Source organism: Notamacropus eugenii, chromosome 5 (assembly GCF_028372415.1).
Source record: "Notamacropus eugenii isolate mMacEug1 chromosome 5, mMacEug1.pri_v2, whole genome shotgun sequence".
Taxonomy (NCBI): Eukaryota; Metazoa; Chordata; class Mammalia; order Diprotodontia; family Macropodidae; genus Notamacropus; species Notamacropus eugenii.
The window spans coordinates 350,666,871-350,688,426 of NC_092876.1; the positions used below are offsets into that span (position 1 = coordinate 350,666,871).

Here is a 21,556-nt window from a genome sequence, read left to right on the forward strand (position 1 = left end):
TTTAGAACCATATAGTAATATGCTGATCCATAGTTCTTTTTATGTATATATATAAATTTATACACACATGTATATACATATATAGCTTTTAGGAACATGTAACAACCAGAGTAAAACAAACATAAATATATGCATATACGTTTATATACACATTGCTTCCTTCATATTGTCTCCAATGATCTTCATATTCTCAAAACTTAGGCAATATAAGAATGATCAATTCCAATTTACAGATGAAGAACAGAGGCTCTTACATATGAAGTGACTTGTCCAGGATAACATATCTGCTAAGTGGTCATACAGAGATTAGAACCTGGATTGCCTGATTGCAAGTTCAATGTTCTTATTCAACACCATAAGTACTTTTGATTAAATATTTTACGTATGTAAATGTATACCCATGAATATACACACACACATATTAATGTATATTACTAATGCTGACTTTTTCATCACTTTCACTTCCCAATCACTCCAACCTTTTCTTGTGGCAGAACCCTCCCTTGTAGCAAACAATAATAATAATAGCTAATATTTAAATAGGATTTTAAGATTTATAAATGACTTTACATATTGTAGTTCATAGACTTAGTGACTTTGCATGGGTGTTTGTTTTATCATTTATATGAAAGATGATAAATACCTATCTTATAAGTCATGAGCTGTAGCTCATCTATCTCAGTAGGAGAGTTGTAAGATGATATATTGCATATGTAAAGTACTTTGAGTCTCTTGGACAAAATGCACTTACATTAATTAAATGTTGGGGCTTAAAAATTCATTTGCTAGGAGGAACTGCACATTTAAAGATTAAATGATTTAACCAGAGGTTTGAAAGCTTTGGAGACAGAGTATCTAACAAGAATACAGATCACTGTCGTAGCATGGAGACGATGGACTTTTAAACAAGTCACTGTGCCCGTATACAATGGACCTACTATTACACATCTGGCATTCCAGATATATAGCCCTGAAAAAAGACTTCATGGAGGACTTGAACTGGGCTTTAAAGGAGGGGTAGAATATTGTCAGTCAGAGATGGGACAAAAGGATAGGTTATTTGAAAGAAATGGTAGAGACTAAGACATGGAGATGGGAAATCACAAGGTATGTTGAGAAAAAGTAGAAAGAAATTCATTTTGGTTATAACCCATGGCAAGGTTAGGGGAACACTGAGAGAGTAAACTGATCAGGTGTGGTGATGTGCATAATTAGAATTCCATCAAGTTTAATGACCTTGGTTTTTTTTTCAATATTTTATGACATTCTTTTTTCATCAATGATCTTAAGATCCATGGATTTTAAAGTCCCTTTTCTTTCCACAGGGGGGAAAAACAACTTTGGTTTGGGGTATTGTGGTGGAAACTTTTTTTTTTAAGAATAGAAAGAATATACAGCTTTATCCCTTTTCTATAGAAAGTTTCAAGATGAGTTCAGTTCCATATAAGTTTTGACAGCTCTAAAAACGGCAGTGCTAATGGTCAAACTCAGCCCAGGCAAAGCTAACCTCAGAGGGTGTGCAGACACAGAAGTGGGAGCTTTCAAACACCGAGGGCTCCTGGAAGGGCTTTAACTGTCTTGACTATTTAAGGAAGTAATCATTTTCTGCCAGGGCTAGTTTCTATAGATAGTCATTTTTAAAGTGAATTCATTTCATCACGTGTGAATTCTGCCAAACATGATATTTGATTCAGCATTAAAGTTCACTGGACAGTCAGGCCTGGGTTTTAGTTTCAGTTTTGCTAATAAATGTCTATGTAATCCTAGATGGGTCAGTGTATTTCTCTGGGACTCAGTTTACCTTTTTTAAGAAGGTGAGCTTATTAATTTTTTTCCAGGTTTGACATGGAATGATTTTTTTTTTTGTGGGGGAAGAGGGTTTCTAGTTTTAGCTTTTCTACTACTTAGTTGCATGACTTTGGCATATCAGTTATACTCTCTGTGATTCATTTTCCGCATCTGTAAAACTAGAAAGTTTTGTGAAGTAATAGGATGTAGCATAAAGAGCATTAGATTTGTAAAGCATGAGGTTAAATACCAGATCTTCTCCTTACTAGCTTTGTGATTTTGGATCAATTACATCTTCTTGAGTCTCCTTTCCTTTTCCTATAAAAATAAGAATTAGACAATGTCATCTCTAAGTTTCCTTCTTAGTCTATGATCTTTCGAGAGAATCATAGATATTAAATTTGCCGTTATTTCTGGAAAAAAAAAAGAGAAAGAATCCATATAACCCATAGATTGTCCCTTGAAATATGATTAAAATCACCTCCGAGAAAAAAGTATACACCTTCAAAACCATTTTGGTTCTCATTTTGTCCTCCCCTTATGTTTCATTGTCCTTCAGTCACTTCAGTTGTGTCTGACTCTTCTTTAGCTCATTTGGTGTTTTCTTGTAGATAGTGGAGTAGTTTGTCATTTCTTTCTCAAGCCCATTTTACAGACAAGGAACTGAGGCAAACAGGATTAACTGATTTGCCCTCTGCTTATTTGACACCCCATTATTTAAGAGATGCAACATTCAGCAATCAGAACTATTTGGAAAAAAGGTATGATTCTGAAATCTGAAGTTTCTAGACTAATGAAACAGTTGTCACAAAGCCCTACCACAAGGAAGAAAAATTAAATTTACCCACCACCTTTTTCAGTCAAAAAGTCCAAATGACTTGATTTCACACGTAAATACTAATTCATTATTGCACGATTTCTCAACCTTCTCATGATGCTTTAGGTCATAACTAGAAAGCCAGAAGAACAGCAGAGGTCCAGGTAGATTTTGTTTTTGTTTTGTCAGTCGGTCATGTCTGATTCTTCCTGACCCCATTTGGATTTTCTTGGCAAAAATACTAGAATGGTTTGTCATTTCCTTCTCCAGCACATTTTACAGAGGAGGAAACTGAAGCAATCAGAATTAAGTAACTTGCCCATGCCCATACAACAAGTAAGTGTCTGAGGCTGGATTTGAACTCAGGTCTTCTTGACTCAAAGTTTCATTCTCTAGCCACTGGGTTACCTAACTATCCTCTATAAAAACCAAAAGGGCATCTTGTCTCACTGTCATGTGGTTGTATTATGACTCATATTGGGAATCCAGTTTGTTTGCAGATAGACATCTTGTGTCCAGTGTAGAAAAATATATGGAGTTCACTCAAAATCAGGTTCAGTGTCAACAACTTCAGAAAAAGAACTATTAGTTCTGTAGATATGAAATCATCTTTGCTCATTTGAGATGTAATGAACAAAATACTGAAGCCCATTTAGGATGTATTCAGCAAAACATTTGATATGTGCAAGTTTAGTTTTCAGACACCTCTAAAATGAAGAGGAAAGATTAGAAGGTCTTAAAGGTCCTTCCAACTCTAAACAGAGTGAATTTGAGAGAGAGGGAGCAGAATCAGTTATTACTTAGACAGCTTTATCTGTCTTACATATCTGAGATCAGTCAAGTATTCTAATGAGGCAGGAGTTGTTGATTTGGCCTTTGGAGAACTTATTTTGGAATTCTAGGTCTGTTATTTGGTCTAGTTACAAAAATGACTCATCCTCACCCAAGTAAAATTATTTTTTTTAAATTCAGCAAGCAATTACTTTTAGCACCTGAAGAATATTTTTATTTTCTCAACTACATGAAAAAATAATTTTAACATGCATCTCTTTAATAGTTTTTAAGTTCCAAATTGCCTTCCTCCCTCCTCCTTCCTTGAGAAGGCAAACATTGTGATATGGGTTATACATGTTCAGTCATGTAAAACATATTTCCATATTAGACATGTTGCAAAAGAGAACAGAGATTAAAAAATTATACAAAAAAGAAATAAAAATAAAGTTTTAAAAAGTATGCTTTGATCTACATTCAGACTCTATCAGTTCTTTCTCTGGAGGTGGAAGATCGTTTTTCACCATAAGTCATTTGGAATTATCTTATGTCATTGCACTGCTAGAAATAACGAAGTTATTCACAGTTGATCATCATACAGTATTGTGTACAGTATTCTTGTGGTTATGCTCACTTCACTAAGCAGCAGACCATGTAAGTCTTTCCAGATTTTTCTGAAACCATCCTGCTTATCATTTCTTATAGCACATTGTATTCCATCACAGTCATATGCCACAACTTTTTTAACCATTCCCCAATTGATGGGCATCCCCTCAATATCCAATTCTTTGCCACAACAAAAATATCTGTTATAAATATTTTGTACACATAAGCCTTTTTTCTTTTTATTTTTTTTTATCTTTTTGGATTATAAACCTATTAGTGGGTTCAAAGGGCCAAAGGGTATGCACAGTTTTATAGCCCTTTGAGCATAGTTCCAAATTGCTCTCCGAAATGATCGCATCAGTTCACAACTCCAGTAGTGTATCATTGTCTCAATTTTTCCATGTCCCCTCCATCATTTGTTGTTTTCCTTTTCTATCATATTAGCCAATCGTAGAGGTATGAGGTGGTACCTTCGAGTTTTAATTTGCATTTCTCTAGTCAATAAGTGATTTAAAGCATTTTTGTATCACTATAGATAGCTTTAATTTCTCCATTTGAAAACTGCCTCTTCAAAGCATTTAAGATTCTGAACTAGATGTGTCTAGAAGGATGTAAACCTGACTGCATGAGAGGTCCCTAGGACACTAGGTAGAGAAAGATATGTGTAAGAGCTTTTAGGGCTGTCTAGGTCTATTAATTTAACATACATTCAGGGAGAACTTGGATTCTTCTCTGAGAGAGAAAGAGAGAGAGAGAGACAGAGACAGAGAGACAGAGAGAGCGAGAGAGACAAAGACAGAGAGAGATGAGGAACGGAGGGAAAGGGAGAGAAGAGGGGAGGAGAGGAGAGAAGAGAAGAAGAGAGGAGAGGAGAGATACAGAAACAGAGTTGGAGAAGGGGATAAAAGAGAGAGGAGGAGAAGGGGGAAGAGAGAGGAAGAAGAGAGAGGGAGACAGAAGAAAGAAAAGAAAGACAGACAAGAGACAGTGACAGTCAGACAATGAAAGAGAAATGAAAGACAAGAGAGCATTTCTTAAGCATTTACTACACGCCTGACTCCTTGCTAAGCAATGGGGATACCAATAAAAGATATAACACTTCCTGGCATGAAGGAGCTTACATTCTGACAATGGAAGGTCATTCATAAGGAAGTTTTAGAAAGGGTAAGGGAAGGGTACGAGTTGGGCTCTGTTGAGGAGTCTGCAGAAAGTAGTAGAGAAAAGGTCATGGTGTCCTGGTCCCTGGCAAGATAGAGACTCCCACTGGTGAGAGTGGTAGAGGTGGGAGGAAAGCCAAGGGATAGAATCCAAATTTCTGGTTAGATAGAGATGTTTAGAAAGCAGAATTTATAAAAAGGACCTTTATTTGGACAGTTGATGCATCTGTTATTTTCTTCATAGAAAGATTTTCTAAAACTCATTTTGGCTTAAGTTCATGGATGGGAAGTATTGGAAAGGGGGAGTAAGTCATAGATGGAGTTATCTCATGAATGACAGAACTGCTGGGATAGTGACAGGATGAATGCAGGGCTTAAGACCAGGCAGGACCTTTATAATAGTAGAAGGGGAACAGACCCAAAGAGTTTTATCATTTAGGATGAGGGCAATTAGGATTCCTGCTCCTTGGGAAGAGGTGAACTGGGTTGTGAGGGCATCCTGGAGCATGTTTTGACAATCTCACTCATCCTCTCATTTTGAAGAGGAGAGAAAAAAGTCATGTGACTTTCTCAAGGTCATAGCCAGTTAGCAGCAGGTATTGAACTAGAATCTAGCTTCCCTGACTCCTAACCTAGTTTTTTTTTTTTTTTTTTTTTTTTTTGCATTGTAAAGTGTTTCCTCCGTCCACTACATATTTTACTGCTATTGGTGATGGTGCTTGAGAAATACTTCCATACATTGCTTCAGATCTAGCGATTCAGAAAATTTGGGTTTAGATTTATTGATTGATCAGTTTTGGTCTTATTTTCTGTTCTACCATTTACTCACTGGCAAGCAGACCCCAGAAGAGCCAGGATCAATTTAGGCTACCTTGATCTGTTGTTCATGACCCTAACCTCCTTCAAAGGACTCTTGGATTAGATTAGGTTTTGCATGGTGTCTGATTCCAATCTGGGACCAACCTCTGTGGGGCTGGGGATCTCATCCACTCACTAGTAGATTAGGGAAACAAGAAATCACATACTGCATTTAAAAGGGCAGACCTAGGTGAGAACTAAGGCAGCTGGCAGACTGATGACTGATAATGGCATGAGACCTCTCTATCAGTGCAGGGCCTGATGTGTCTGCCCTGGCGGCACATACCCAAAGATGCTCCACACTGCTAATGTGAGTTACACATGTAATTATCCAGGCAGCAGGCTAAAATATCTCCTCAGACAGCAAAGTTTCATTGGCAGAAGGGCTCATTTTGTTTCATGTGACTCAAGCAGAGCAATGCACAGCATTATGGAGCAGAGGTGATTAATTGAAGGACAAGTTAGAAAGTCATACAGAAATACTTTATGCTCACAGACCTGGTCTCAACAGCCAAAAAAAAAAGTGAAAGATTGGAGCATCGATCTGGGTCACTCAGGGAACAATACCAGCTTGGGTGTTCAGCGATTAACAGCTAGCCATAGTTTCCTTATTATATGCTTCCTAGTATGGGTGCTAAAAATAGGACTGATGTCATAAATGAAAATTAAGGAAATATATATATATATATTTTCTTTGGGATGGAGAAAGGGAGAATATATTATAGAATCAAAGATATAGGTTCACAGAAATGGAACCCAGAAGTGATCGGTGCCAACCTCCTTATATTACAAATGAAAAACCTGAGATTGTGATTTAGACAGGGTCATGCATTTCATAAATACCTGAACCCAGGTCTTTTGGACTCCAAGTTCAGTGCTCCATCCTCTTATCAGTTATGTAGATAGGCGCCTCCACTAAAACATACACATAATCAGTATTTTTAAAGTTACATGAATATACACTCTTGAGTCAGACTGGTTGGTACCATCTTCCCTCAGCCCTTTCCACAATCCACTATTTTTCCCTTATGATAATAAGCCATTGAAAATGACCCTTTGCATCTTATTCTTGAGAACAGCAAACTTGAGACCACTCTCTTAAGTGTAGCATAAGCTTTTTACCTTGATGGTTACTACCATGGCTCAAAAATGCCTGTGGAAATCAGTATTTTAAGGCAAGGACAAAAGAGAAAAAAATGAGAGGGGGGAGGGGAAGAAGGAAGAAACTGAAACTGAATCAGAAAAGATGGTGTGTGGTGAGCAGCGGTAGGGTTTCTCTAGCCATATCCTTATGCTCCACTCAATGGTTTCCCTACCAAAGATCGCGTAACCCTAGGGTAGACTATTAACATAACAGGTTGGGGACTAGGACTGTGACCTTGCAAGGAGATCAAGGAAAGCTGAGGGATCAGAATTTGCCCAACGTTACAATTAGTTAATGGCAGATCAAAGTAAGAATTATTATGGGATGCATCCATCTTGCACCCTGAGCCCCCACTTCAACATTCTTTGTGTTAGGCATCTCTGTCTTTTCTCTGAGTGGTGCTAGTATATTTACCTCAATCATGATTGCTGCCCTCTGGAGCCCCTGAATCTCTTTTCCCTCCAACTTGGCTCTGTTCACTCCTCTCAGAACAGCTCAAAGGCCCACCGTTTTGGGCCATATTTTTAGAGCAGAGATTGAGGAAATGAAGCAACAGGCTCAGTAGTGCGTAAATATTTTAAGAATCACTAGCTTCAACCATATCTTCCTAGCTTTTTGATGAGAATGTGAAATGGGCCTGGATCCAAAGCATTATTGAAGCCCAAGGAGATATCATCCATTGCTTCCCCTCCTTTCTGCATGACATATCACTCTATCAGAAGAAAATTAAATTGATCTGGCATCATTTACTCATCACAGAGTCATGCTGGTTACCCTATGCTGTTCCAGAAGGTGGCAAGTGGAGGGTTTACTGATTTGGGCTGGTTTCTTCCCTGGTTTTGAAATTGCATAGTTGAGCTTTTAATTACCATGGGTTTCTTTTCACTCTTTTTAATCAAAAGTTTTGTCCCCTTCATAGTATTCACACCCTTATCGTACCTTCAGTTATTTCTGTGAATTGATAAGCAGGGCCTCTGAAAGAGCATTCCTTGCTTTCTTAAATCCTCTAGGCAAGGTGCATGCCATCAGGTGTGGTTGGTTTGAATAGATCCAGTATTAGTAAGAGTTTTTCAGTGGGTATATTTCCTCTTAGTTCAGTTTATATTTTCTCTCTTTCTATTCCCTCTGCTCTGTAACTTTGAAATTAAACCATTTCGTGAAGAAAAGATTTACGATGAAAAATACGCACATCCATACACAATTACTATAATGGTATGCTTTTTTAACCTATTAAAACCTTAGGTGAGGCACTTCATCTATCTGACCTTTATTTTTCTCATCTGGAAAATGGGAAATTATCAATTCATAAAATATTATAGCTGAAAGGGATTGGCCATTAAACTAAATCTTTCAAGTCAAGTGGGGCATTGGAAGTTATCCAAGCCAATCTCAATTACATACTTTTATAAATACACATGTAAAAAATGTCTTGAGCAGGATTTTTAACCTGGTGTTTATAAACTCTCAAATTTCAGTGGGTCCATTTTAAGCATATTTTAAAATATATATATTTCAATATAATTAGTTTCTTTTGTAAACCTAATGTACTTTTTCTCTATATAAATTTTATTTTCAGTTTTCAATATTAACTTCCACAAAATTTTGAGTTTAAAATTTTCTCCCCATCTCCCCTCTGCCCCTACCCCAGGACAATGTGTATTCTGATTGCCCTTTCCTACAATATGTCCTCCCTTCTACCACTTCTCCCCATCCCTTTCCTTTCTATTTTCATATAGGATAAGATAGATTTCTATATACCATTTCTTATAAATCTTATTTCCTAGTTGCAAATATAAACAACCTCTAACATTGATTTTTAAAACTTTGAGTTCCACATTCTCTCCCTTCTCCCCTCCGCACCGACCATCATTGAGAAGGCAAGCAATTCCATAAAGGTTATGCATGGGTGATCATGCGAAACACCTCCTTAACAATGATGTTGTGAAAGACTACCTATATTTCCCTCTCTATCCTGTCCTGCCCTCCATTTATTCAATTCTTTCCTTTGATCTGTTTCTCTACTAAAGTGTTTGCTTCTGATTACCCCTTCTCTCATTCTGCCATCCCTTCTATTATCCCCTCTCTCTTATCCCCTTCCTCCCTGCTTTCCTGTAGGGTAACTTAAACTTGCATGTCCAATTGAGTGTGTATGTTATTCCCTCCTCAAACCAAATCTGATGAAAGTAAGGCTCACTTATTCCCTCTCACCTCCCTCTTCTTCCCCTCCATTGTAAAAGCTTTTTCTTGCCTCTTTTATGTGAGATGATTTACTACATTCTACCTCTCCTCTTCTCTTTCTCCTAGTACATTCCTCTCAACCCTTAATTTTCTTTTTTAGATATCATCCCCTCACATTCAACTGTGCGCTCTGTCTCTGTCTCTATCACTTTCCTGTTTACCTTTTCATGCTTCTCTTGATTCTTGTATTTGAAAGTCAAGTTTTCCATTCAGCTCTGGTCTTTTCAACATGAATGCTTGGAAGTCCTCTATTTCATTGAAGTTCAACTTTTTCCCCTGAAGTATTATACTCAGTTTTGCTGGGTAGGTGATTCTTGGTTTTAATCCTATCTCCTTTGACCTCTGGAATATCATATTCCAAGCCTTCCAATCCCTTAATGTAGAAGCTGCTAAGTCTTGTGCTATCCTAATTCTGTTTCCACAATACTTAAATTATTTATTTCTGGCTTCTTATAATATGTTCTCCTTTAGCTAGGAACTCTGGAATTTAGTTACAATATTCCTAGGAGTTTTTCTCTTGGGATCTCTTTCAGGAGGTTATCAGTGGATTCTTTCCCTTTCTATTTTACCCTCTGCTTCCAGAATATCAGAGCAGTTTTCCTTGATAATTTCTTGAAAGGTGATGTCCAGGCTCTTTTTTCCATTGTGACATTCAGGTAGTCCAATAATTTTAAAATTATCTCTCCTTGATGCATTTTCCAGGTCACCTGTTTTTTCCAATGAGATATTTCATATTGTCTTCTATTTTTTCATTCTTTTGGTTTTGTTTTATAATTTCTCAATTTCTCATTAAGTCATTAGCTTCCATTTACTCCATTCTAATTTTTAAAGAATTATTTTCTTCAATGAGCTTTTGGACCTCTTTTTCCATTTAGCTCATGCTGCTTTTCCAGGCATGCTTCTCCTCATTGGCTTTTTGGACCTGTTTTGCCATTTGGGTTAGTCTAATTTTAAAGGTATTATTTTCTTCAGCATTTTGGGGGGGGTTTCCTTTAGCAAGCAGTTGACTCAGTTTTCATGTTTTTCTTGCATCATTTTCATTTCTCTTCCCAATTTTTCCTCTACTCCTCTTACTTGATTTTCAAAATCCTTTTTGAGCTCTTCCATGGCCTGAGACCATTTCATATTTTTCTTAGAGGCTTTGGATGCAAGAGCTTTGGCTTTGTTGTCTTTTTCTGGCTGTATGTTTTGATCTTCCTCATCACCAATGACATAAGAAAATACCTCTTCACCAAGGAAGTAAGAATCTATAGTCTGTTTCTTTTCCCCTCATTTGCTCATTTTCCCAGCCAATTACTTGAATTTGAGTTTTCTTAAGTGAAGGGCTCCAGAAGCAGCCTCAGCTTCAGCAGTGGTTGCAGCCACCCTGGGACTGGGGCTGGGTCCAGGTAATGCTCCCCTCTCAGTCAGGTAAGAGACTGCTTCCACTGACCTTTGAAACTATTCTTAGCGTTTGTGGGTTGAGAAGTCTAGAATCCCCAGCAGCTGCCAGCAGTTCAGTCCCCTAAGGCCAGTCTGCACCAGCATGACCTACACTGAACTGTGCTCCATTCCCAGCCTGGTACAATAGATCCTTCACTTAGACATTCCAGGTTTTCTTGGGCTGGAAATTTGCTTCAGTCTGTCATTTCGTGGCTTCTGCTTCTCTAGTATTTATTTAGAGTCATTTTTTACAGGTTTTTTGAGGTGTTTGGAGGGAGAGCTATAGCAAGTCTCTGCTTCTACTCTACCATCTTGGCTCTGCCCTTCAACCTAATGTATTTTTGAATTTCTTTTAAAATCATCTTCTGAGAAGAATTCTATAGGCTTCACTATGCTGCCAAAGGAGTTCATGACAAAATAAAAACAGCAACAACAAAATAAAAGAAACCTTGGTTAAGGGAAGCCAAGAGTCTTGTCCAAGGTCTTAAGAGAAATAAGTGATGCAACTAGGTCTTGTTCTCAGACTTCCTAACTCAATGCCCAGTACTCTTTCTATCACAGCTAATTGTGAATGAGATGATTGCTAACATCCTTTCGAAATCTAGCCTTCCATGACTCATTGGATTTTATTTGACTTTCCTCACTCTTGTTCCCTTCCATGGGGGGAAAGGAAAGGGCAGCATTGCATTTATTGGAGGATGATTCTTTTAGTTGAAAAACAGCTCAGTTCAGCTAGATACAGATCCTATGGAAAGGAAGAGGCTATAGTTAGCAAATAGGCAGTCAGCTATTTGTGAAGAGAAAGACTGAAGGTTTTGGACCAGTCCTAAATAACTGCACTGAGTTACATTTACTACACCGAGCCAGTGAAAGTGGCTTAAGCCCAGAGTATGCTTGAGAGGAAATATTGTTAAATTTTCAGTATGAACATTTACACCTTAGAAATTACCAAATACTACTAATCAGCATTTGATTTACTGTTTTTTTTATTGTCTAGACTTAAGAAAGGGGTATAGAAAATATTAATAGTGCAGATTAAACTGAGAAGTGTGTCATGGATGCATTTTTTTTTCTGAAAAGAGCCAATTTCAAAACGTTTACCAGTATACTACTACCTAAACCTAAATCAGTTTGTCATTATAGGGGAAAATATGAATACTTTCTACCCCAAACTGAGTGAAGGGTAGTAAAATTTACCTTATTTGGTCTTTGAGGAAAAGAATGAGTCATATGGGCTGCCTATGAGAGCAGCAGACTCTGGTAGCTAGAAGGGAAACATTAACCAACAGAAAATCACTGTTGCTTCTGGGAACCTATATTACTGGAATTCTGTGACCTCAAATATCCTTGATTATAAAAAAAGAGAAGAACTGCCTTGAGAAGATAAAGATATTTTACATGATTTACAATCTGACCTTAAGATGCTCTTGACAGTGTGTTTGAAGGAAAAGAAGGAGCAGTTGTTCCCAGGCAGCCTGAGCCCTCACCTTATCAGAAGGGTTAAAATAAATATTACTTCACTGCTGTGTCTTTCCAGCATTTCTCTAGCTGATAAAAGGGGAGATCTGTGTTGTTGGACAGAGAGTTATAGGGAAGCAAATCCAAAGAGATGCGACAAACTTTTCTTCCTGCTAGTAGACAGGGAGGTTGTTCCACTTTGGTTGCGGAGAAAACAAAGTGTTTTTTCTATTAAAAAATATACCTACACATGTGTGTATATATGTGTGTATACACACATGTACACATATATGTACATATATGTATACATGCATGCATATATGTATACATACACACATATATAGGTGTAGATATACATAGAGTTGAATGGAATTAGTTAGGCAGAAAGAATACTGACTGAAATGAGAGGCACTTGATAGAAATTCTGCCTCTGACAATGCCTATGAAACTTTGGGCAAGTCCCTCACCCTCCCTTGTCTTCAGTTTCTGCATTTGTAAAACGAGGGAGTTAGGCTAGATAGCCTTGGAGACTCTTTCCAGCATTGGATCTATGATCCTACAAATTTAATTTCTTGTGATGAAAATGGAAAGAGTTTGTCTGATAGTTGATAAAAGAACCCATTAAATCTAAATGTTATTTTCAGCTCTGACTTGATTTGCTGTCACTAACTGGAGAGTGACTCAGTCAGTCTGAGTTTCCTTTAAAATGTGAGCAAAACATTACATGTGGAGTAAAGATGATAGTGAGTTTTTAAACATTATGGTAATTGATGCTTTCTAAGCAGAGTAGACATGCTTATCCAAGTGTTACATATGTTACATATTGATATGAACACTTTTCCCCCAATTATGTTTAACTTCTCTAGCACCTCTCTGTGCCATTTTGAACCCCTCCAATTATTTTCCTCTAATAGACCAATGGATAGACTGCCCTTAATCATGTCAAGAAATTATATAGGCTACTGTAAAGTTTGAAAGTGGCTCTGATTAAATCTGAAACCCCAAATGAGTAAAGCTTGTCTGTGCTATTAACAAGGGAAATATTAAGTTTTAAGAAAGGTAGCAATGAAAAGAGAAGAGGAATTTTAAGATATTAAGGCAATGAAGAAAACCCTTAGGTTTGTCCTCATTCTTTCTTGAGGGCTTAGTAGCACAATACTGAGAGGAAATATGCTATCAGGAACACTTTCACATTCCACTTTCAATACTTTCTAGCTGAGTGATAATGAGTAGATCATTTTGCTCTGACCCTCAGTTTCCTTTTCTGTAAAATGGGGATAAAAAATATAAACATTGTCCACCTTACAGAATTATTCTGGGTATCAAATGATATGATGGGAAAAGTGTTTTTAAAACTATAAAATGTTAAATGTACATACTTTTCATTACCTTCAGAGGTCTTGGAAGGAAGAGAAGTTCCCATGTCATCTTTACATTCTATCTACTTCTTATCCACAGAATTCTGCCTCCCATTCAGGAATACATCAAATCACAGGAGACAATATTCGGGTAATAACACCAGCCAGTAAATTACCTAAAGTCACACAGTTCATTGTTATCATGGGCATCCCTGTTGTCATCATCATCATCATCATCACTGGCATTTATATAGCATTTTAAAATTTTCAAAGTACTTTACAGTTGTTATCTCTTCTTATCTTCACATTGTCCTGGGAGATAGGAGCAATTTACCTTTTACAAATAAAGAAACCAAGGCAGGCAGAGATCAAGTGATTTGCCTGAGGTCACACAGCTAGTTAATGTCTGTGGCTGGATTTAAACTCACATCCTGACTCAAAATGCTCTAATAATAGCCAGAGCTGGGCTTTGAATGCAAGTAGATGCTCTGACTTCAAATCCTTATCATAGGAAAATATATATTTAAAGCTAGAAAGGATCTTAAAAGATCTCATTTCAGAGATGGAGGAACTGAGTTACAGTGAGATGATTTGTCTACACAGGTAGTAAGTGGCAGAACCTGAGTTCCTTATTTTATTTTCTGCACAGTCAAAAGGAAGCACACTTATGAGAAGACAGAGCTATTGTAGGTATATCACTACTAGTTGCCACCTGAGAGGTTTCGTACACTTTTAACCACAGCCCTTTGTTGAAGTTTGAGTTCAGCATCAATATAGTACTGTGGTGTTATTTCTTTATGTTGATTTCTCTTTTGCTTTAGAGTACATGAGGGCAACTGTCCTTATGCTAGCCAATTCCCTTTTTTGCCTAGGAGGACAGTCAAGAAACAAATTTGTGTAATTTTAAAAAAACTGTTTTGAGATGGAATTCTGTTCTTGGTCTCATGTGAAGGAGAACAGTGGAGTTGTTCCCTTGGTAATAAAAGTTTGAGATTGGGCTAGTTATAATGGCTGAGGGTTTATACTGAATACAATAAATTATTGGTTATCTACATTATGAATTTTGCCTAGCCTAAAATTTTTCCTCCCTGTACCTCGAATGTTTTTATTAAAATGTTCCAAAGGGGTGTATATTCACTTTAACATTAACTTTTTAAAAAATATAATTTGAAAAATATGTCTTCTGGGGCAAAGGAAAAGAGTATACTACATAATGAGTCAGGCATGGTGGATAGCATGCTCACCCTAGAGTCAGAAAGACCCCTATTTGAAATCTGGCTCTTACACATACTGGTTATGTGACCCTGGGTAAGTCACCTATTCTATAAGTACTATAACAAAAGAATTGCATATATGAATTGGTAGAGAATATCTTCTCACCTGGAGATCCCTGTGTTGAAGAACTCACACATCCTAATCCAAATGGTAATGATATACTACATTAGGAAGATAAACAGGTTTTCTGTTGTTTTGGATTATTGGTGTTATTATCCCACCCTTCCCCCCCCCCATTAGGGGTGTGTGGACTCCAGTATGATTTCTGTGCCTTCAGCTCAGCTTAGTAGAAGAGAATCCAGAAACCTTGGCCAAAATGTAATGTTTTTTTTCTCCCCCATTTTTTTCTTCTTCCTCATCATGGGACTTGATTTGGCTGATACTTCCTGTACTATCCTACTTTCTTTTTCTTTTCTTAGACTGAAGGTTGTACCCATTTTAAGGGAGACACTTAGACATGCTAAGAGAAGAATACATACCCTTTCCTATATTTCACAAAGATTCATTTTCCACTCTTGCTTTAGATTGACAATGAGCTGTAGTTCAAAGACTGCCCTGCAGGGAATCTCATCTACCCTATAATTTAAAGGGCTTCAGATGCCTCATGGGAAACTTGGTAAAACATTCTATTTAGAGACATGCCTGCTGATATGATATATATTTTTATAGTTATACCTCTTTATTGCTGGGACATAAAACCTGTTTTCACACGAAATATTCCTGCTTTCAGCAAATAGAATGGGAGAAATGCAGACAACAGTGATCTTATTATCATGTATTACAGTTTTGTTTTATAGTCCTTTCAGCCCATCTCTCTTCCCTGTGGCTATGGAGTTCTGGACAGCAGATTCTTCTAGGCAATTCCTTCTGCCAAGCAGTAGGACTCCTCTCTGTTTAGAGGCAAAACATCACTATCTTAGCGGGTCACTACTAAGTCTCCTCTTGATTATTTCCTTGTGTTGAGCTCAATAAATGCAAGAGAAGCAGTAGAGGTAGCATAATCAGTCAGTTGTCCTTGTAATCAGCAATACCAGTCATCCCTCCAATAATCTAGTCCGGGGGTAGTAGGATACCAAAACATTGTTTTTTCTCTATTTAGTCCACAAAATCCACTAAATTTTGCTCCACTGTCTCCATCTCCTTTCTTATTCATAGACTAGATTTCACATAGTATGGATTGTGACTTATGAATTCAGGCAAATCACTTGAATATTCAAGGTCTCAATTTCCTGATCTGTAAAATGGAGGGCTTGTACTATATTCTTTTGAAGACTCTCTGAGCTTTGATTTTTGTGAATTACTATTAGTAAACATTTGAGTAGATTTGGATTTTATTCATCTTCCACCTCAATTTGGACTTTAATTTCATATTTGCTATATTTCTCATTTTTACTTCTAGTTTCTCTTTAATGGAAAATGACATCGTTTTGAACTTAAAGAGATAGAAGCAACATAGAAATCAGAAATGTATTTTTGATAGTAGTAGCTCATACCTAGTACTTGTTCTTTGGTGGATTTTTTGGGGTGCTATACTACAATACTTATGAAATCCCTCCCCAATCTAGAGTGTGACTGTAACGTCAATATGATCTGTTTTGGGGTAGGCATTCTTAACCTGGGGTCCATAGAACAACCAGAGTGTCATTTGAACTAGCTTGGAAAATTAAAATTGTGTTTTTTATTTCTTTAACCTCTAACCAAAATGTAATATTTCCTTCATTTTGTTTAAAAACATTATTCTGAGAAGTCCTCTATGAGAATGTGCTGGTAAATGTTTAATAACCAATATACAAGACACATCTTTAAGTGAAATTTTCATTATTAACATTTTGTTGCTTTTTATAAAGCCTAGACAATCAACAAAATAGTCATTAAATCAATATCTGATTTGTAGCAATTGCCAATATTTGAGGTATAAATGTTCATGCTGAAAATTTCACAGCTGGCTCTCATAAGGGCATTCAAGCTGGCTCTAGCATACCTGCTGGGTCTGTAGACTCCACCAGACTGCCATAAGGGTCCATTACAGAAAATAAAAAAGAAGTTAAAAACTACTGTTTTGGACCTAGACAGACCTAGATTTGGAAGCTTTAGAAAAAAGACTGAAGATCTCCAAAAGCACTTTTAAATAGATGTATCCATTTATTTAATATTGATTGCTGCAATTCAAAAACTAGATATTTGCAATATTGTCCTCCCTTCGCAGATACAATTCACTGGATTTTGGGTGACTACAAATTGTTTATTAAGACTTACGTGATCATCCTATCTCTATGTGTGCAAGGTAGCATGTATGCATGCCAGACTACCCAGAAATTCAATTTATCAAATTTTGAAATGTTTTAATAAGCAGATATATTGTTAAATTTTTAATATCTTTTGTTTTTGGTGTACAATAGCTCATTTATTTTCCTGTGAGGTGTACAGACATCTTGATAGAGAGATAATAATAATGAGTGTGGTCTTTGGAAGGGTCTGAAGTGGGAAGAAAGGTTCTGATCTTTTCAAGTCTAATGGAATATGTTCCTAACTACCTTACTTTGGATCATGTAGCTCTCACATGAACATAGTCTTGTATTCAGTTGGGCAGCACAAAGGAGATAAAGATGCTGGCCTCCATGGACAACCCAGGAGGCTTCCATAGTGGTTGACACTATTCATGAGGACCTTGTTCTTGCTGCTGGAAACATCTGGTCCACTGGCTGGGCTGGTAGTGGCCCAGACACCCATTGTTCCTTCTCTTTGTGTTTATATCGTGAGAGTACTTGTAAAAAGGTGAATATTAAATGACTAAATTAAATTTTTAGATTAATTCATTCTCTGATCTAGTAGAACATAATATTCTATTAGATTTTGCATATATAATATGAACAGATAATGGGCATACCATATCTTCCAGGCCAAGTGTTGGCAACATGGGACCATGCTCTTTCCAAAGAGGAAGGAGCTCTCTAATAAAATGTCAGTCATCACCCTGAAATTAAGGTGTAATTACTTTAAAATAAGGGGATAGGAAGGGGTAGAGGAAAAGTGTAATTACTTTGGTAATATTTTATTAAAATTAATATCCGTAAATAAAAAGACAGCATTATATTAGCTTTATTAGCTTGTCTTTGCTGTGTTGAAAAGACAGCAGAATGAAAGGGAAGGTATTTTATCAATATAAGAGGGTGGGAAATAAGAGAGTATGAGCCCTTTTAAATCAGTTTTAAATTTTTTTAATTTTACTTTACTTTAAAATGATTTTGAAAAGTAAAAATCATTTACTTTTAGATGACAAAAGATAGGGGGAGTGTTCCAGAATATACTTTTTAGTTTAATTTGCATTGTTAACATTTTCTCCATCACTTTTTTACATCTAGAGAATCAACAACAACATAAGATTTCAAGCCCTGATTTCTAGTATTTTCTGATTTCAGAGTTATAAATGCACACACTGAAAATATAACATTTGATTCTTTTTTTAAAACGTTTAAATTTTTCCCAATTACATATGAAAACTATTTTAAACATTTTTTAAAAATTTAAATTACAAATTATATTACTGTCTCCCATCCCTGAAATAGGAAGCAATTAGATATAGGTTATACATGTGTAATCATGTAAAAGATTTCCATGTGAGTCACTTTGTACAAGAAGACTCAGAAAGAAGGAGAGAAAGAGAAAAAGAAAGGAAGCAAGGAAGGATTCAAAGAAGGAAAGAAAGGGGGAAGAAAGAAAAGAAAGGGAGAAAAAAAGAAGCAAAGAAAGAAAAGAAACAGGAAAAAATGATATGCTTCAGTCTGTATTCAGATAATATCAGTTCCTTCTCTGGAGGTTGATAGTATTTTTCATCATGAGTCCTTTGGGATTGTCTCATATCATTGTATTGCTAGGAATAACTAAGTCATTTGCAGTTGATCCTCACAGAGTATTGCTAATATTGTGTACAATATTCTCCTGGTTCTGCTCACTTCACTTTATTTCAGTTCCTGTACATCTTTCCAGGTTTTTCTGAAATCATCCTGCTTGTCATTTCTTATAGCACAATAATATCTCATTACAATCATATACCACAACATGTTCAGCCATTTCGCAATTGATGGATATCACCTCAATTTCCAATTCTTAGCCACCACAGAAAGAGCTTTAATAAATATTTTTGTACAAATCGGTTCTTTTCCCTTTCTTAAAAATCTGAAATACAGACTTAGCAATGGTATGACTGAGTCAAAGGGGATGCATAGCTTTATAGCCCTTTGGGCATAGTTCTAAATTGATCTCCAGCATGGTTGAATCACCTCACAACTCCAATAAGAGTACATTACTGTCACAATTTTCCCACATCCCCTCCAATATTTATTATGTTCTTTTTTGGTCGTATTAGTTATTCTGGTATGTCAGAGTTATTGATTTGCATATCTCTAATCAATTGTGATTTAGAGCATTTTTTTCACATGACTATAGGTAGCTTTGATTTCTTTGTCTGAAAACCACCTATTCATGTCCTTTGACCTTTTATCAATTGAAGAATGACTTGTATTCTTATTCAAGTTCTCTATATATTTGAGAAATGAGGCCTTTATTATAGATACTGCCTGTAAAATCTCCACCACCCTTCCTCCATCTTCTGCTTTCCTTTTAATTTTGGTTGCATTGGTTTTGTTTGCACAAAAAAATTTTTAATTTTGTGTAATCATAATTATGCACTTCTATTTTGTGATGTTCTCTACATCTTAATTTGTCCTAAATTATTTCCTTATCTACAGATCTGACAGGTAAACTATTCTATGGTCTCCTAATTTGCTTGTTATCACTCACCCTTTATGTGTAAATCATGTACTCATTTTGACCTTATCTTGGTATATAGTATGAGGTATTGGTTGGATTATCCCTGGTTTCTACCATACTGTTTTCCAGTTTTCCCAGAAGTTTTTATTGAATAATAAGTTTTTGTTCCCAAAATCTGAATCTTTGGGTTTATCAAACACTAGATTACACTGGTCATTTACTATAAAATGAATTGTATAACTAATCTATTTTGATGATCCACCACTCTTATACAGTGCAGATTGTTTTGATAATTACTGTTTTATAATACAGTTTGAGATTTGATAGAACAAGGCAACTTTCCCTCACATTTTTTATTCATTGAATCCCTTGATATTCTTGACCTTTTGTTCTTTTAGAAGAATTGTGTTATTTTGTAGCTCTACAAAATATATTTTTGGTAGTTTGATTGGTATGACATTGAATAAGTAATTTAGGTGGAATGATCATTTTTATTATATTGTCTTGGCCTACCTATGAGCAATGAATATTTTTCCAATTGTTTAGATCTGACTTTATTTATCTGAGAAGTGTTTTGTAATTGTTTTCATATAGTTCCTGGATTTGTCTTGGCAGGTTGACTTAGCAACTGATTCTTACAGAGCCAGGACAAGCTGGCTCCAGCACATCCCTGAAAGGTACAAGGTGAAGGAAAGTTACCACTTCTAATTATGGATCAGGATGGTAAAGGAGAGCGATTTGATAGCGTTGACTAAGAGGAGTTGCCTTATCATCCATTGCTCCCCATAGGATGCCAAACTCTATTATCCCACCTGAAGCATAACAAGTGAACTTTCTCTAGATTTGGGCTGTCCTGATGTCAACATTTGCAGGTGTGTTTCCCTAAGGGATTTATGTCCTATTAGATGAAAAAGGCAGCTAGGTGGCTAAAGAAGAGTCAGAAAGCACTTAGTTCAGATCTTGTCTCAAACACTTACTAACTGTGTGATCCTGGGCAAGTGACTTAACCTCTCGGCTTTAGTTTCCTCATCTCTAAATTGATGAGAATAAGAATATCTCTTTCCACGGGGTTGTTGTGAAGATCAAATGAAATAATGAATATAAAAGGTTTTGTGCTATTTAAAATTCTATATAAACATTAGCTGTTATCAAATAAAGAATGCTGAAAGGCTGCTTGACCAAGAAATAGCTCCACAATACTCCTATAATAGGACTTAAAATGGTTATAGTTTTACATGTTTAGTTAAGGAATTGAAGATTCTTGTCACAATGGAAATATCCCATCTGGGAGGGCTAACACTGTAAACTCTCATCACTTAGGCCCATATTAGATAGAATCATTTTGTATTATTAGCTAGAATTGATGGTGTTCCTAGTAGAACAGGACAAGTAAAGTTCCTTTTAGAGAAAGAAACCCATATTTGAAGCATGCAATGTTGCCCTCAGAGGGCTATCTCTGGGGAATCAGAGACTCATGGACAGCCCATGAAGGAAACAGAAATGTATCCATTCATGAAAAAATAACCACAAGTCATAATAAGATACATAGCACTGTTCTAACCACTGCAAAAAGTGATAGGAAATTACCAATAGGTAAAATAACATTGTAGGAGAAACTGTACTAAATGGAAAACAAAATTTGCTCACTTAGTCACCAAGCATTTATTAAGCACCTATTATGTTCCAGGTTCTGTAATAAGTAATAGTAACTCAAAGAAAGTCAAAAACAAGTCTTGTTTGAGGAGCTAAGTGTGATAGGGGAGACAACATTCAAATGTCTACGTTTAAGCAAGATATATACAAGATAACTTGGAGATAATCTGAGGGAAATCCCTAGCACCAAGGGACCAGCAAAGGCTTCTTGAGGACAGTGGAATTGTAGGTGAGTCTGAAA

The 21,556-nt window shown here is 36.4% G+C and overlaps 1 protein-coding gene and 1 long non-coding RNA gene across 3 annotated transcripts in view; both read left to right on the forward strand.

The window, feature by feature from the left end:
- The window catches only part of LSAMP (limbic system associated membrane protein), an 823,632-nt gene that overhangs the window by 144,270 nt on the left and 657,806 nt on the right, over positions 1-21,556 (forward strand). The window lies entirely within an intron of this gene.
- LOC140506608 (uncharacterized) overlaps positions 1-21,556 on the forward strand; it is a 48,689-nt gene continuing 27,133 nt past the window's right edge. Inside the window, exon 1 of the long non-coding RNA XR_011968009.1 lies at positions 1-21,556. This exon is cut by the window's right edge and continues 21,925 nt beyond it. This is a non-coding gene — a long non-coding RNA (uncharacterized lncRNA).